We start from the raw sequence: 9,067 nt of genomic DNA, 5'->3' as shown, positions 1-9,067 counted from the left end.
GCTGGAGCCTCCATATATAGGGATGTCATATGCATGACCCACTGAGGGTGCTTCCGTAATTTTGTTATAGTTTTGGGGTATTCTTGAAAATTTCAATGTTTATTGTATCGTTGTGTGTATGTATGCAATTTTATCATGTTTTTATCTGGAAAGTATTCGTGGTGGGTCAAGGAGGAGTTGATGGAACTCCATATGTATATGTGAATGTTCGATTGATGAAACTTTAATGGTTAGTTCGTAATTTTCTTTGCTTTTGGGGGTAAAAATTGTAATCTGGTTTGGTGGAGGACAATTTTGTAAAATCGGTAATAACGTTCTGATGAAAATAACTTTGGATAGTTTTGGTGGTGGGTCAATTCGGTGTTGGTGGCACCACATATAAAGGGAATGATCTATAATTAGGGTTTTACTCATTCCTTTCGATCATATGCCAAAAATGTTATATAAGTAAATCATGGGAAATTCAGTGATCATAATTTTTTTATTTTTATTTTTTATTTTTATTTTATTATTATTTATTTTTTTTTTGCAAAATGATTAATTGGTCTGGAATGCTCTATTCAGGAGCCGATTTAATATTCGGTAGATGAGTAAATAGATCAAATCCGGTAACTTGTTTGATAGCAATGATGAAATGCAGTTTTATATGTAAGTTTCAATTTTGTTTATAATTATATGCATTAATTTTAGATTATACGTTAAAATATGTTTAGTTTATGCAATTATATATGTATTATAGGGTTTTCTGTGAATTTTATTCATGTTAAGGCAATTATAGGACTACATGTACTTATACATTTATACTATATCAAAAAGTGTTATAAAAATCATAATTTTCACTAGTTCGGAACATGTACGAAATCCGAAAATCATTTCCAGAATACTTAGAACTCTCCGGAATACAAGGAACCAGTTCCAGAATTTATGGTCCGGACTTGCTTTTCGGATTTTTTTGTCCGAAATTCCGTTCTGGAACATACATACAAAAATCCATAATTAATTATTCTTTTGATTGTAGCACAATAGAACATATGAAGCGGTTACTACAACCTGCAGTCATGAATTTGGGCACAAAATCATGTCACGTTTACAAAACCGACCAATTTGTGGGGTCATGTTTAGGCACTCATGTTTTGGTGATTACGAGAACATGTCGATGGGTGTCGCATGTTACAATCTACTATGTCACTATCTTACATGTAAGGAATTTACTACTTTTGATCCAGTTGGCCTACAAGAGCTTTTATTTCCGGGTGGCGACTATCGGGTTTGCTTTGACAGAAATACATACTGCTTAGTCACCGACTTGCGGTTCAGGGATTATTTCTATCCCAATTCTGGTTTTGTAGAATTCAGAAATGTGTGCTTCCATTTGTGTCGCTTTCACTTTTGATGAGTATAGATGACCTTATGCACATGTTTAATAACTTACTTCATCAATTAAGTAATGAAGACCTGGTGAGAGTCTTCCTATTATATATGTTAGAGCAAGGATTCTGGGGGAAATACCCTCGAAGGCCAGTTACTAATGAGGGTATGTCACTCGTTTCTAATTTAGACGAGTTTAACAGGTATATAGTTTTTTACCCACTTTATATCAAAATGATATATATATATATATATATATATATATATATATATATATATATATATATATATATATATATATAAGTGTAATTTTTTGACATAGATACTCATGGGGAAGATTGATATGAGATTTCGCTTACAAACAAATGTGTATTGTGTTTGATAAGATTGAGGACCATTTGAACCCCAATGCGCCAAGAGTCGACAATAGACACACATATACTCTGCATGGATTTTGTCTATGCATTTAAGGTATGTACAGTATGTTTAATAAGAGTTTTGAAGCAACAAGTATTGTAACTTTGTTAAGTTGGTAAGTTGTTTGACATCTTAATTTTGTAGATTTGGATCATATATACATTTCCCAACAGTAGTATAGTTGGTTCCCCTATACCGGGTATTATCCATCAGGCACTTGCATACACTAAGATGAGGCGTCTGTAGGCACTTGATTGTCAACGTATTCTCGATGTTACTAATGTATGTAATTTAGTCCACTATAACGCTCGTAGATTAGAGTTACTCAATTTAGAGACAATAAGCATCAAAAATGACTTTTTGATGAAAGATTATTTGGAAGGAGTAATCTTAACTAAGTTGTAGTATATGTTACAAGGATTCAGTACATATAAAGAACACCGAAATCCGAGTTATAACGAAGAAGTTATGACTTGTCCAAGTTTCGCAACAAACTGACACGACGCTGAATGATGTAAAATATGAATTTAAGATAGAGCGATATCTAGCCTTAGGGATCTAAACGAAAGTCTTAGAATAGGTTAAACCAAGAGTGCATAAAAAGAACGCCCAAATCGGACTTCATATGAGGAAGTTATGATTTTCCGAAGTTTCGACTTAGTGGTATGCAGCCCGAATACTCGAATACGAGATCGAGTGATTTTTAGCCGAAATAATCTAAACGAGAATCGAAGAACTCGTCGATAGTAGTCCAACGGTAAAAAGATAGATGAAAACGGACGTCGGATGAATAAGTTATGAATTTCTAATGATGTTTTCATGTCCCGACCTACTAAAAATAATATAAAAGCAATATATTTATAATATATTAAAAATAAAGTCAAAATTAGCCAACAGAGTTTAAACGAGAGTTGTAAAGCATATTCTCACCTACGCGTCGATATAAATAACGTCGAAAACGGAGTTTGTATGCGAAAGTTATGACTTTCTGAAGTTTGGGGAGCGAACCCCAAAGCTGTGTCAGTGGCCACGACATGGATACAGTGCCCACGACGTGGCATGTTTTCTGATGCCTCCTGGAGTCTGCCAGACCCAACTTGCGATGACGCATGTAGTGACGACCAAGCCCACGCCTTGGAAAAAGTGCCAACGACGTGGAAAATGAGAGATTTACTTTATAAATAGATTTGAAGGGGCAGCCGGCCAAGGTTGCTAATTCACCCTTCTCTCACCCATATTACCTCGATTTACGTGAAAAGAAGTACCCCCGAAGCCCTGGTATCATCCCGAGACCCGAAGCAAGTCCCAAAACCCAAAGATCCCGAGAAGAAAAGAGTTTCCAAGCCGAAGCTCTGCCTGCAAGAAGCCCGGTGTGTGAAGATATCCCGGTTTCACCGAAGAATACTACTCTTAGAGCTGTAGTGATGTCCGAGCATCGTCTAACCAAGTGAGTGTGTAGTTACTTTCTTCTAACACATAGATATGAAGTATTTGCTATGGAATACGTGTTATGTGTTTATATATTGTTGTTTACTTGAGATGGATGTTGATGAATGTTTTATATAGGTTTTTTAAAGAGTTTTAAACTGTATATGTAATTTATATCTACAAATATGTTTGGTAGAACATAGGTAGATGAAATAGTTGGTGTGTGATGAAATAATGTGATAAGAGATAGGTGAGAATATAATGGGGATGATAATTAGGTGATGATAGATAGGTAATGAATTACGATTCCAGGTGATGTTGTGGTTGCATATTCATGCGATGATAGTCTAACCCTTATTATGATTTACGAGTCCAGGCGATGTTATGGTTGCGTATTCATGCGATGATAGTCTAACCCTTATTATGAATTACGAGTCCAGGCGATGTTGTGGCTGCGTATTCATGCGATGATAGTCTAACCCTTATTATGATTTACGAGTCCAAGCGATGTTGTGGCTGAGTGATCATGTGATGATACCCTAACCCTTACTAAACACATATTGAGGGAGTGATCCTTGAATTAGTATTGTATATGCGATGTAGGCGATGATCCTTAGGAAAAGTTCTTAGGAACAAACATATAAGGAAATAAGATGTAAGGAGATGAGAAGTAAATATGATATAGGAGATGACCCTTAGGATAATATCTTTAGGGAAGATTAAACGAAGATAATGGGGATGAGTAATTGGGTTAATTGTTTGATGATTAAATATAATAACTATATTATTGTGGGTTGAAAACCCTATATGCTCACCAGGCTCCCAAGCCTAACCCACTCAGTTTTCTTTGCATTATAGGTAATGGCACAAGGATATAAGTTGGTGGACTTGATGAGAGATTTTGGATTATAGATCAGTAGTTATAAATAACTGTTGTAAGGTCCATTTTATATTGTTTATGCTTTTGGTCTGTATCGGAACATGACATCCCGAGATTTTGTTATTTAATGAAAATACATTTCTTTAAGAAATGCTTTGATAAATTTTATTTTATCATATTTTATTTTGGGAACAAATTCCGCAACTCTTTTAATCAAAGGATTACTCCGATTTTATAAAACAAATCATAAACAAATCGGTTTTTTCTGGCAGTGAAATTGGGGATGTCACAATCCACCTTATAATTTATAAGTTGCTATGACATAAATAACTTAAGATTAATATTTATATATTTTTTTATGCAACCCCCTTCCTCCCCCCCCCCCCCCCCTCTCAAGTTGTTGTAGCCTACTACACATATTGTTTTTATGTAGTGTCCCCCCCCCCCCCCCAACGAGTACAAGGTATACTCGAATATTGTCATTTTCCACACATGCAATAATAAGTTTACAAGTTTACTATAACATTTTTCATTTGGTTGGTCACCTTATATCTGCTTTGATCATTATGGTATACCCGAAAAGTAGAAGACTTGTTGATCCTCCTCTCGATGACCTTCTCAGCATACTCAGTAACATCTTTTTTACTTTCAGCTATAAAAAACATTTACGTATATGTTTTCATGCACAGTAAATTACACTATAATTATCATGGAAGTAATATAATATAGGGTTACACTTACTTCTAGCATTACATCGCTGGCACCACCATTATTGCATAGTTGTTCGAAAGAAATCAATCAACATTGTTATTGGTAGTTTCCGTGCATCTCTTGATAATGCATTGATGGAATCGATACTGTTTAATGTCATAATATTGTACACAACCACAGGAAAACATAATCTTTCCCATCTCTAGTTACTGATTTTGTCTAACCATGTCATCGTTTAGTGTACGATGTAGCCTACCTTAATGTCACAATGGGAAAAAAAATTAAATACTTTTTTCGACTTTGACCAAGCACTAATGTCACAATGGGAAAATGATAGTAGAATATTATATTAAGTAAACCAACCAAACATTTTTGCCATTTTAGCATTTTGGCATTTAATCGTTATAGATCCTAGCCTATAAGAGAAATATTGTTTTTTGTATGTGGTTTGAATGCAAGAAATAACAACATATTTAGAAAATGGAAAGGCACTTCGATTTGCTCTTGCCATTTGGTACCTTTTGTAATAGCAAAATATATAGAAAATGGAAATGTGTGTTTAGTTCTATTTCATCCAAAAATGTCATAAATAAATTAAGGAGTACATATCGATGAAGTGTCAGAGAATAAGCACTAATAACAAAACCAGACATCAAAATCAAAAGAACCAAAGTTAAAGATCGAATTATAACGCTAAAAATGATTATTGGCAGACATTCATAACAAAATCAAACAACAAAAATCAAAGGAAACATCATTCAATAGAATAGAGATCAATATCGAGATAACAACTACGATGAGTATACCTATATATCACTAGCTTTCATGCCCAAAAAAATCTATTTTAACTTGGACCTAAATCAAACCCAAAAAAATCGATTGAAACAATATATGTTTTCTCTTGATTCCAGTCACCTTCATCAATCAATGCAGATTTTTGATTTGCGCAGTTGAAGACATATGCAATGGGTGGCGATGGTTGGAAGAGAAGTGGCGGTGATGGATGGTTGTAAGTGATGTGAGGTCTGGAAGTTAAGAGGAAGAGGTCCCCCTTTCAAGCACTTTCTACAGTGTAATAACATTTCATAAATGTTAGAGCATCTCCAATGATAAACCTTTGCTATCACTTATTTCTTTTGACACCTCATTATTTAAAAAAATGTTAACCTCTAAATAAGTAACATCTCCAATGGTTGAGCTTTTTTATAGTTTTTTTTATGAATTTAACTTATTAATCCTCATCTATCTAAAATATTCTATAAAAGCTTATCATTTATTTTTATTTTTTTTAAACATATTATATTTTAATACTAAATATTTTAATTAAGGTTATCATTAGAAATTAATATATAAACATTTTATAAAGGAAAAACTATGATATAAATAATTAAATAGTTAAATAAATGGAAAATATTTAGAACTAAATTTTAATTAAGGGGATAAAAATAAAATATGATAAAAGTAAAAGGAGTTAAGTGGTGAAAGTGTTATAGTATATTAACCACTTAATATATATTGAGTGGTTAATATAAATACACAAAAAGCTATCTACTATAATGCTATTAAATGAAAATAAATCATAACTCAATATTAATAACCTCTAAAAAAAGCTCCTATTGGAGATGCTCTTAGAATACAAACATCAGATAGATTAAATCAAATCAAATGTAGCACTACGTTCTGTTATCTTCCATTTAGTTATTAATCATGTTCATAATTTAATGAAATCCAACACTCTAATTATAAAAAACTAACAAAAAAACATGAACCATTCTTTTCCCGTGTAAAACCTCCCCAGTTTAAAAGAAAACCATTAATCTAGGAGTAATTTGACCCAATCAATTCCTAAGCAAAAGTAATCCGTCCATGTTTCTGCAAATTACAAGAAGCCTTCACTATTTAAAACACGTATCTCGTATTCATGTTCCTATCAATCAAAATCAAACACAACAACAATTTCATAGTTTTCCATTCCAACATGGATCGTTCGACAAAAGTGTTCATCTTGATTTCTTTCTTCTTTTTATCGGTCATCTCAAATTTCAATCTCGTTCATGCTGAAGAATTGTTTGAATGTACTTTTGATCAGGCGGTTATGAAAAGCCAAGACAAATGGATTGTCCAATTCCTTATACCTCAGTAATTCACTATTCCACATATACTTATTCTTTTTTACTTTATATATATATATATATATATATATATATATATAATATGTGTGCATGTGTATTCTTATAGGTGTGGAGCCGTTAAAGGCCTTAAACCTGAATGGGACAAAGCTTCAGCTAATATGTGCGGAAAGGTCAAGTTTGGTGAAGTGAACTGTCAGAATTCCCCTGTAATATTCCTCGATTTTTTTCTTCAATTTTTTAATTTAAACTAATATTAATAATCCATATTGTTACTAATCGATTGCAAATTTTCAGGAATTATGTTTAAACTAATATTAATAATCCATATTGTTACTAATCGATTGCAAATTTTCAGGAATTATGTGGTAAGTATAAGGTACCATATTACCCATATATTTTACAATTTGGTACAGACAAGACAAAAGAACCTATCCAATACCAAGGAGACAGGAGTGCTAGCGCACTGGAAGAAGCTGCCCTTAAAATTGCCTAAAAGTAAATTTTGAGTGAGGAATATTGCGTCGAAATACGACTTGTTTTTATCTGTCATAATTGTCAAATAATGACTCTTTTTTTATGGTGTAACTTTTGTGTAAAAATCTAATAAATGAATATTTATATTTTGTTTATTTATATTCCAAATCATCTAACATATTTATGGCATCTCTACTGAATTTATTTTCATGGACTTGTCACTACTCATTAAATATTTATAAACATTGGAGCATATAACTGATTTTGTTACCATTCATCAACCATTTAATATTCTTCAATCCCTAATTTATCAATTATGGTATCACATTTTATCTTTCTAATCAATAATATTTTTATTTTAACTAATTAATCAAATTTATAAATAATTATAATGAAAATGAATATTTTTATAGCTACATAGTTTATTAAAAAAAATCAATTCCAAATATAATATATGTTTAAAATAAATGGAGGTGATTATAAAATGTTTCAAAAACAAGATATACTACACAATCAATGAAAGTAGGTTGTTTATAACAAGTTCAATTTTGGTGTAACTGCGTTTGGGGCGCGACAGATAAATGATTTAGTACTACAGAAGCATGTTGGTGATGCTGGTTATGGGTACACAGATTTGGAGGAATTTGGAGGACACATTATGATTTGACAAAATTTATCGGTGAAGGGGGCGAACGAGTGGAGAGAAAGATGAATTGTGTGTTTCAGTGAGAGGATTGTCTTGAAAAAGATTTTTAACTAATTTGATTTGTAACGGTGGCAACTATGATGTAACTACATGTAACTTTTATTGATTTAGATTCTTCTTTTCTAATAACGATCACTAAACACATACACAAACACACACACACACCATATTTTTCATACTTTCTACTTCATCCATCATTTAATACTTCCCTAACATTTTTTGGCTCACTCACTTAGATACAATTCGCTGAATCTATTTTGGCATATTTATAATCTATTATCAACCCACAACTAATTCTAAGAATATTTCCTAGCCATTTTCATCGACATTAATAAGTTAAAATCTAAATAAAGCAAGTTTGACCATTTATTCGTTGGAAAAGAACATTGTTTCTTTAAATATCACATCGATTTGAGTGAAATATAGTTGTGGAATTTCTAATTCTCTTGCCTCCAAATTCATATTTTTGGCCCATAAGGTTGAATTTTTTTATTTTTCCTTAAAAAATAATATTTCCTCATTGGCATTACAAAAATAGCAACATAAATTGATACAATTTCATCTACTCTAATAAATGAATATTTTTTTTGCCACTTGTCATACTCTCATTTAATTTGTCAAATGTTATTTTATTGTTATTTTGAATTAATTTTTATTCCACGTGTCATTTTATGGTTTTTCTATTTTATTAATTCCACATAGTATTTATTTAAATGCTATAATAAATGCATATTAATTTCCGTAATGAACTTTCCTTTTAATTTCAAAATTACTATATTAAAGTTTTGTTAATTTTCTTTATTTATTTATCTAAATTATTTGTTTAAATTTAGAGTAAAAAACACTTTCATTTTTATAATTCAATATTTTTCTCATATTTTTTTTTTTATAAATTCAAACTTCTCAAATGTGTAGAATTTTATATTTAGTTTTTTCTTTTAGATTTAAACT

General features: G+C 31.6%; 1 long non-coding RNA gene across 1 annotated transcript; it reads left to right on the top strand.

Annotated features, from left to right (window-relative positions):
* Nucleotides 1–6,723: 6,723 nt before the first annotated feature.
* LOC145006327 (uncharacterized) lies at nt 6,724–7,565 on the top strand. Its single transcript, XR_013662864.1, has 3 exons — nt 6,724–6,943; nt 7,043–7,142; nt 7,292–7,565. It is a non-coding gene; the product is annotated as an uncharacterized LOC145006327 (long non-coding RNA).
* Nucleotides 7,566–9,067: the final 1,502 nt, after the last annotated feature.

Source organism: Lactuca saligna, chromosome 7 (genome assembly GCF_052625555.1).
Source record: "Lactuca saligna cultivar CGN05327 chromosome 7, ASM5262555v1, whole genome shotgun sequence".
Taxonomy (NCBI): domain Eukaryota; kingdom Viridiplantae; phylum Streptophyta; class Magnoliopsida; order Asterales; family Asteraceae; genus Lactuca; species Lactuca saligna.
This window is presented reverse-complemented; position numbering and strand designations above follow the sequence as displayed.